Below are 9838 nucleotides of genomic sequence, written 5' to 3' on the forward strand. Positions count from 1 at the left end.
GCCTAACAACCTAAAAAATCTCGGGCTTCTGGTCAATTATTACAATTAGAGAGCAAGAATAGCACATCCCAAAATGTCCTCTGTTGATGCAGCTGGACAACTGCAGTTTAGTTCTACTTCTTATCGTAATATGTCACACACAGGCAGGAAAAGGACAAAAGCTTAGCATCAGACACTGATTAATCATCTTCATATAAAGTCTTTGAGGAATAAGGAAAAAATACTGATTTTTCATTCACATTACAGGCAGTAGACCATCTCAATTACTTGTTAATGTGCTTATCAGTGACTGTTTTTAATAGGAACATAATGAAGAATTTTAGTTAAAAAACAGAGAAATTACAATTTTTTGTGCAGCTTTTAGTTTGATTTTGCTTTACAAATAATTGTTCTTTTTAAAGCCTTTAACTTATACAAATATGCACACAAATACATATATATGCATTCAGCTTTTCTTTGTGTTTAATCCTGTACCTAAAAGATGCTTTCTCTTTTCCTGTCTCTCTATTCTAATGAAAAAAATATTTTACCTGGCAACATTTTAGTGTTGTTTTCCATTGGTAAAATGTGTCTCTTATTAAAGATCTCTGTAAAAATCTAATTCTTTTTTGGTCATGGTAGCCAAGGTAAAAGTACCATATATCCAATTAAGATGCAGCTGCCTAAGATAAACTTTGGAGTAATTGTCCTAAAACTGGTTGATGTATGCAAAAGGAAAAGAAATAGAACCACTGAAACTTGTTATTGAGTTATTAAAAAAAACCAAAAACGAACAAATAACCCCCAAATAAAAGGTTTAAAATGCTGTATTAACTAAAATTAGCTTCTGAAGTGTCCTGCCAATTGCAGTTCCATGGTGTAGCAGTTCTTCTGGGATGTTGATTTATAATAACCAAGCTGTGAGCTTTTCTGTGCACAGCTGTCCCAGCACAAGAGGTACAGCAAGCACTCGGCTAATCTGGTACTTCCACAGTAATTTCTGAGTTCCTCAAAACAAATTTGCCAGCAATGTTCTCTGTTTCTGAACTCACCCAGAGTGTATCACTGGCACAAAAAATGCTTTTGTGTTTTGGCACTAACTGGCAGACCTGCCAGTGAGCTGGCATGTCTCTCAGATACGAGACAGTTCCATTACCCCATAACAGCTTTAATGGTTATCCCTCTCAGGCAGTGCAGCCACTCTGAGCCCTGGGAAATGAAGGCATATATTCCCCTTGTTGGATCAAGCCCTTGTCCTCTGTACACTTTGTGAAGAAGCTGCTGAATGCCTGCAATGAAGACACCTGCTAATAAAAATATTTGGGAATACTATAATGTCACATTTTATTTATATGAGAACACAAGAGGTGGAAAGCTCCATGTGATGCAGAGAAGACATGGAAACTTGGGACTGAGTCCTGTTGGTCCTGGTGGCCATCAAGTGGTGTTTGCAGCTGTATCAGCTGATGTTGTCCCAGCTAAACACAAGATGCAGTAGGGAAATAGTTCCCAACTATGATTATGAACTTCTGAGATAAAAAATGACTAGAACTTGGACAAGGCAAGGCTTCCAAGGGTCCAGTTTGAGTTGGGTACATCCTCGAAAAGGGCTACGTAGGTCTGAAAATCTCACATACTCAGAGGAGAGGGGGGTCTGAGGCTGTTGTGAAACATGTAGTCTTTGTCAATATGATCTTATTTTAACTTAAAATGACTTAGAGATCTTTAGAGCACTGAGCCTTTTGAGGGATGGCTGAGTGACATGGTGCCTTTGAAGATACAGCGGTATTGCTGGCAAGGCATCAATAGACAAAACATTAAACTCACCTGGCCTGTCTTGTATGTCACCCAGCCCTGCTTTAGGCACCCAACCTTGGTGGAAATCCACTGCTTTTGTTTGTCTGTGGCTAATCCAGATAGAGGAGGATGGGGAGCTGCAGAAAAACCATTTCCCTTTTCTGAGAAGGATTAGAGGTGCCAATTTTGACATTCTACATATTCTTAAAATTCTTGTGCTGTCTGTAAATGAGTAAAAAAAAAAAAAAGGAAAAAGAAAACAAAAACAAACCCAAGGGACTGCATTGTGTGTGCTGAGCCTGACCTACAGCCTGAAACTGTAAGCCAGAGACCCATTTTGTCACTTTTCACTTGCAGTTCATTTTCACACTAACCCTTCCAGTGTAGGGCTGAGTGAGAAAAAAGTGAACAGGCTAATGCCAAAATCCCCCTTGTGTATAGGATTACTTAGCAGTAAGAAAATTACTTGGATACCTGGGCTGGGGAAGAAGGGGACCCCCTCCCAAAGGAGAAAGGGGATGGAGATACAGAGTTTGGGGTACCAGGTTCTTTACCAGATGATGAGATGTTGATAGAGAAAGGAAAAAAATCACAACTTTACCTCCTCCTAAGTCGATTTAAGCAATATTCATCAGGAGTGAATATACATACACATCTCCCTCAGTGGCATATTCAATCTAGCCTGTAACTTTTTCCAAAATTCATCTAAAGACTGCTTTGACAACCTGACCCACTAATGCCTCAGAAAAAGATCTGTAGCTCCTGTGCCTGCCAGCCTCACACAGCTTTCTCCGGCGCCTTAGAGAATCTCAAAGCAGCATCAGAGAGTTAAGAGTAGGCAAACAAGCCTCATCACAAATGCTCATGTCTTCAGTCAGAGTTGAGCTTTGACTATCCAGAGAGCTGACAATTAATTCCTTCTTTTCTGAAGCAATTGTGTATGAGGCAAGACACACTTCAAAGCCTTTACCATTGAATAATCGTATCGAATTACAATCACACTGTAAAACACTTATTCACATGCTGATGTAAGTTTAATAATTAAAGAATCACAGTGAAGCTCAAACAGAACAAACAGAAATAGTTTCCACCATCAGAGTGCAACTTCTTTAACAGTTCTGTTAATTAAAAACAGAAGTGAACTTGGAAATAATCAGGGCCTAGTTAGTTAGACTGCCACTGATAATTTATATACCAAAGTTCTGATATATTTCAAGTAAAATAAAATGAAGCAAGATTGAATTCAACACATATTCAGCGGTAGCAGCTCCTCCTCTTTCCCTTTTATTTAGCTTAGTAGTCCTGTTGTACTAGGCTGTCCACACTGGTTTATTTCCTGAATTGTTCAAATAAGTATTTTCAATTCCCTTATAATCAGCCTGCTACGAAATTTCAGAAGACTGAGCTAACCAGCATCTATCTGAGGTGACTGGAGCTGCGTGGTACCAGGATGGATGTGGCCATGTAGAAAAGTTGAATCCCACTGTTTCTGGTCATTAGTGTGTTAATAAAAGAGACCATTTTTTAAGATGTTGAGAAGTCTGTGGGATAGCTAATGAGTTTGGATGAGTTACAAACAGTGATGTGGAACAAATGCTGTTACTGGCTCAGGATGGTTTATGTGACAGTGGAACCAGATGAGGAACAAGAAAGCAAGTGTGGCACAAGCTTGGGTCTCCCGTGGGCCTCTGAAGTACAGGAGCAGAGAGTGACCCAGTGGATGTTTTTTACCTAACTGATGTCATGTTACCTGTCAGGGAACTTCCACTGGTAAGTGGTTTTTCCACAGTTTATTAAATAATCTATGTGTTTAGTAAAATGAGACTGAAATGCAGGTTACCACTATTTTACTAAGCTCTTGGAATGCACTTTTGCTTTTGGGTGAGTGAATTACAGATTTGCTGGGCTCTCTGAAGAAATCTGGCTAATCTGAAACTGAAACCACCTTTGAAATTTCTTGCTGATGCTGACTTAAGGAAGCCTGAGGAGAACCAAAATCACCACTTGTGGTGATGGCTGTAAAATCAGTGCATGAAAATGCTACTTCACATTGGGTAGTGTGTAATAAGCAGTGTTTTCATCATGCAAAATGCATCTTAAACCTACAATTGTCAGAAGGACTGTCCATACCTGCACTGAGGTTCTGTCACTGTTCAGCAAGGACTACCAGGTTAATGGGGTCAGCCAGAGTGAAAATAACTTTGTGCTTTGCAGATGAGTGAAGCAGGAAGAGAAAGCCCTCTGCTCTGGCTGTTGGCCTTGAAGTGCATATCTATTTTTCATCAAGAGTGATTTTGGTAGGAATCAGGGTTCAGAGAAGACATTTCTCTCCTTTCTTATTTTGATCTTGAGTGTATGAACTTACCTGGCAAAAGAGTCATGCTCCTGCTTGCATGATCTTGGTCTTGCTGATCCTTTGGGTTCCTAGCTGAGCCCCTCAGGGACTGTGAAGGGTAGATGCACTCCTGCAGAGCCTAGGGGCTAGACATTAAGGTTTGAACCTTCTCAAGGACCTCCCACTCCCTAACTCAGTCTCTATACTGTTATTGAGGAGAGCAAATTCCAGTTCCCACCCAAGAAGATACACCTTGAGTGACATGACGTAGGGCTATGAAACTTTGGACTGCACAGAGTTTCTGCATGAGGTAGCAGAAATCCAGAGGCAGATTACCTCATTAGCGGGGCTTGTTCCTATCCTATGGCACCAAACTCCTTGGGTCCCACGGGGCACACAAAATCTACTTCCAGCCCCCAAGGCCTGGGACTGACCTTGTGCAATGTCTGTGAGAACAGACAGGAAACCTGTGGCACATAAAGGGCCTAAAATAAGGCCTCCTACAGGCAAAAGCTAGTTCTCCAGTCCTGCTATGCCCTTGAGGAGAGGAAACACAGGAAAAAAATTGTGTTTTTTCTGTTCAAAAATTACTGCAAGGTAATGGGAATTTACAAGGAAGTTGATTAAAGTTTCTGTGGGGTATAGCAAGGGTTTAGTAGTCACTGGCAGATTAATTAACAGTGGGCAATAACTCGCCTTCTAGCTGCCTGTAATTGATCCCAGCCTCCATTACTCTGCATCTAATAAAACTTTTAATAAATTATTCTGTATAATTTTCATAAGTCAGAATAAATATTAATAATGTGCAGAAAATAAGTGAAACAGGTGGACATGAATATTCACCATGGGCTCTTGCCACTCAGAGAAACCTAGCAGAATCAGTCTGGTGACCAAAATATATATTTTAGAGTAGCAGGAACAACAAACAGCCACTGTCTTAACAGAGCAGATGCCATTAACTAAAAAGCACCATAGAAAACACTTCTGGCTTTCGCTTGCTAAATGTAATCTTACATTTACCCACCAAAAGCCAGAGGTCAATGTCTCTTCCCTTCTGGCAAATGCTGGCTGTGGAGAAAAACTAAGGAGTAATGTTCTTCCTTTGAACAGTACTTCCATTAGCAGGAATACTGCTAAGTGGCTTTGCTGTTGAAGCACATGCCACTGTACTTGAGAGTTTTAGATCTTTTAAAGCAACAATGACAACAACTCCTTTTAAGTAAAATTTCTTAAACATTTTGAACAGGAACTTTCAAAAAAAGTTTGTGGCATCACTAAATGACAGAACTTTGCCTTTTAAACTTTAGCTTAGGGAAGAAAACCTCTTTTTTCTCTTCCTCTGGGCTTATATTCACTTTACACTAAAGTACCCATTCTTCATTTACATGTCAGACTGAAGTAAGGAACCTATTCACTGATATGTGCTCTATCAGTTGTTAGTAAGTGCATGGGTTGTTGGGGCTTCATTTTTTGAAAACCCAGCAGAATACCTGTGGTAGCCTGCTAACCCCCTGATTCTGGGATGCCATGTCCCCCCTGTTCCCTGCCTTAGCCTTGGCCACTCCCTCAGTTTCTCCCTGTTGGCTCCTGTACCCCAACCCCGCCCAGGGACCGCCCCTGGGCCCCTGACAAAATCACCCCACACCCAGACCACGAGGACTCTCTCTGTCTCCGAGGGTTGGGGGCAAAATGTGAATAGAGCCATCTTGCCACCCTCATGGGAGACCCTTCTCTACCTCCTTCATAACCACTGTGTTGTAACACTGCTAGCTGCTGGAGCCAGATCGAGGGGCTGTCCAAAATATACACCGGGATGCAGCTAGTCACACGGCCAAAGGTAACCCCCGCTGTGCTCACAGGGAGCTGCAGCCTCCTAGGCAGAGTCCAGCGGTTACACCAGATACCCACCATCCATATTCTTGCCAGCCCTTGATATTGCTTTCTGTTTTTTCACAGAATAGGTGAAGTTGGAAGGGACCGCAGGGGATCATCTGATCCAACCTCCCTGCTCAAGCAGGGTCATCCCAGAACACATGGCGCAAGATTGTGTCCAGATGGTTCTTGAGTACCTCCAGAGAGGAAGAATCCACACCCTCTCTGGGCAACCTGTTCCACTGTTTGGTCGCCTGCACAGTAAAGAAGTTCTTCCTCACATTCTTGTGGAATTTCCTGTCCATCAGTTTCTGCCCATTGCCTCTTGTCCCATTGCTTGGCACCACTGAGCAGAGCCTGGCTCCATCCTCTTGGCACCCCTCTTCAGATCCTGATGGGCATTGATGATGTCCCCTCTCAGTCACTTCTTCTTGAGTTTGAACAGGCCCAGCTCCCTCAGCCTTTCCTCATGCAAAAGGAAGGCACTGTCCCTTAATCATTTTCATAGCCCTGTGCTGAACTTGCTCCAGGAGTTCCATGTCTCTCTTGTACTGAGGACAAAAATGAACACAGTACTCCAGATGCATCCTCACTCCTTCCAGCAGGATCCTGAGAGGCAGGGTCACCTCTTTTTTGGGGCATAAGGTGACCCTTGTGCATCGCAGAGCTGAATTAGCAATGCCTGTGCTTCACCTTCTTCATCCTCAGCAAAGGTTTGCTACAGCTGCTGAGCCAGGCTTTCCATTATTCTGCACACTGTCTTATACTTCAAACTAAACACAAGAGATATTAAGATCTAACAGATCAATGTTAATATTTTGCATAACTCTTGCAAATGATAAAATTCTCCTTGGGAAAAAAGACAAGTATATGTATTGCTTAGAACATGTGCTCGCATCCCTGACAAATTTCTATCTTTGAAAATTTCTCCTAAGGCTGTGTTTTGTTATCTGATGTACAATTTGATAAGGCTGCATGTGGCTTCTATACAAAGCGCAATATTATCTCTCCTTTATTATCCATTGTTTTGGTTAAGACCTGACACTCAAGAGACTGTTTTTGTCCCTGAACTGGGGAATTAAGTCTTCTTTTCCTGAATAATTCTTGAAAAATTATTATCAGGGATTTGTTACTTCTGATCACGTACATATTTTTGAAAGTATTAGCAGACAAAAATATGAACACAGTTAAGATACTTTAAGTCTGAAAAATGGCAAGTATTGTATTTCATGGCAAACATCACATTCTATTCAGGAGAATTAGTGTGTAAATGTGCCCTTTACACAGTTCACAGAAGCCCTTCCTCAGTATAATAAGGTGCATATTTATGACAAAAACATGGTAGCAGAAATCAGAGTGATTCTAAGCCAAGGTAAAGGTACTTCTTAGACTGTAAATAGCTGTATTAGAAGATATATCAGTAGAGTTGCACTTTGATTCAGTCTTTCCTTTGAGAAGAAATCCTATTCATGTTTTAGTGTTTTGATACAGTCAGCCTCATTTGGAGGTATTCAGTGGTTTTTGTATGGGAAACCATCTAACAGGCACTACTCAGCTCTTTTTGAATAGAAATTCAATTTCTTAAGTATAATAGAGCTGTTCATTGGGTCTGTCCTTGTGTTGAAATTCAAAATATATGTTCATAAATAAAAAGTGACATTATTCAGTCTTGTCCAAAAGCGTAGAAACCTAAACATTTCTTTATGAAGGTAAAATGAGGTGACATGTAACAAAAAGGAGAGGCTTTTTTGTAGCATGGTGTAGCTGGATACAACAAACAATGTGGAGTCTATAATATAACAGCTCTAAGAGATGTGCTATGGACTTTGATGGCAGTCTTCTCTGGAGTATTCTTCATATGGTGCTGAATATCTGAGCAAGGCTGTCCATCTCAGAGCAGCTAAACAGTATTTTTTGTTCTGAAAAGAGTGAGTGAGATTAAAGAATGATTTGTAAATCTGGTCAGTACCTATTTATGTTTTTAAGTCAGGGTAGTTCTGAACTGGCTGCTTGCAAAGGCGATCTTGGTCAGCCTAAGGAGTTTTTCACTCGCTTCAGAGAAAAATTATTTGCGAGGGAAACAAGAGTTTACCAGTGAACAATAAAAACAATCTTTTTCTTTAAGTCCCTTGGTTTCAGTGACGGTGAACCTAATTGCAAAACTGGGTTAATTATAAAATTCCTGTGGAGAGTAAGATCCCAAAGATTTTTTTCTGAGGAGAAGGTTCAGTGTTCTGGGTTTAAAAACAGAATCACAGTCACAGAAAACTGGGGGAAATGCCAGTCTGCTTCTTGTTGTCCCCTTTCTCCTGGCATCTGAGTCTCCCTGTGTCTGTTTTTCTCACAGAGGCTAAAGTGCCACCATGGAGCTTCTCCTGGGGTCCACAGAGATGTCAGGGTGGACACTAAGGCTCCCTGCACCAATAACCTGCATCCATGGGACCATCCGTCCCTCACAGAGCCTCTGTGTGGTAGGATGGATGTATCACCAGGGCATAAGAGTGGGGAAACACTTCCTAAAGCAAGATGGGCTGGGAGAAGGGCTGGTCTGCTGGGATGGAGAGGAACAGCAGCTGATCATTACCAGGGCCCATTCAAAGTCACTTTTTACCTCCCAGTATGGGGTACACTGAGGAGATGCAAGGTACATAGAATCATCATAGAATGGTTTGGGTTGGAAAGGACCTTAAATATCTTTTAATTCCAACCCCCTGCCATGGGCAGGGACACCTTGCACTAAACCAGGTCGTTCAAAGGCCTGTCTAACCCGGCCTTGAACACTGCCAGGGACGAGGAAGCCACAGCCTTTCTGGGCAATCTGGTGCCTCACCACTCTCACAAAGAAGAATTTCTTTCTAATACCTAGTCTAAATCTACCTCTTTCAGAATGAGGTCATTTGCCCTTGTCCTATCACTACACACCCTTGCAAAAAGATAATGATACATGGTTTTTAGAGAAGTATGCTTCTAAGAATTTTGCTCGAACCTCAGCAACCAATAATGTCATAAACCTGAAGACAGAGCTTCAAGAAGCTTTTTCCATATTAAAATACACTGCAGAAACTTTAGGTCAGCAGGGTTTAGGTATTTAATTGCCCAGTGGGGCCTACACACTGAACTCCTACTCACTGGGTGTGTTGGGTTCTCTGAAGTTCTGAATATAAGTGTTCCTGAGAGCTGACAAGAGCTGTATTCCTGAAAACTTTCAGAAAAAAGACTTTGGCACTTAAGCATAAAATTTTTCTCACTAAATTCAATATGATAATTGTTTAATTTGCTATTTTAAGTAAAGCATAACATGTTTTTAAAGTTATATCCATTCTTCTTGTATTTCAAAAGATCCATTTAATAAGTAAAAGTAAATTTCATTACTCTTTTCCTTCTATACCTTCTTTTAATTATCATTTTTTCTCTGTTGTCTTGTGACAGAGACCTGGTTTGCTCGTTCATTCTGTTCTCACAGTGCAATTTGAGCTGTGTTCAGTGTTATGTTACTTCCTTCCTGCATCAAGAAATCTCTATCATGCCCAATTTACACTCTTTGCTTTCACTACACATCGTCTCAGCATTCCAGGCTGCAGTTAATGGTGGTTAAATAAGACAGAAATGCCTGAAATCCACTAGTGATTCTGCCTGAAACACAGGAGCTGACAACTTCTCTGCTACTTCTCTTCTGTACAAGTTCAACTTGCTTTCACTCTTTGCTCAAATGCAAAGGTTATATTTTTTTTAAATAAAAGAAAAACCCCAAACAATTTATAATCTGGAAAATATCTCTTCATTTTGTTTAACAATTTGTAAAACTTCTTTGACATATCACCACAGCGTTTTCCCTTCCACTGACATAATATTACA

This window comes from Coloeus monedula (assembly GCF_965178545.1).
Source record: "Coloeus monedula genome assembly, chromosome: 2".
Lineage (NCBI taxonomy): Eukaryota > Metazoa > Chordata > Aves > Passeriformes > Corvidae > Coloeus > Coloeus monedula.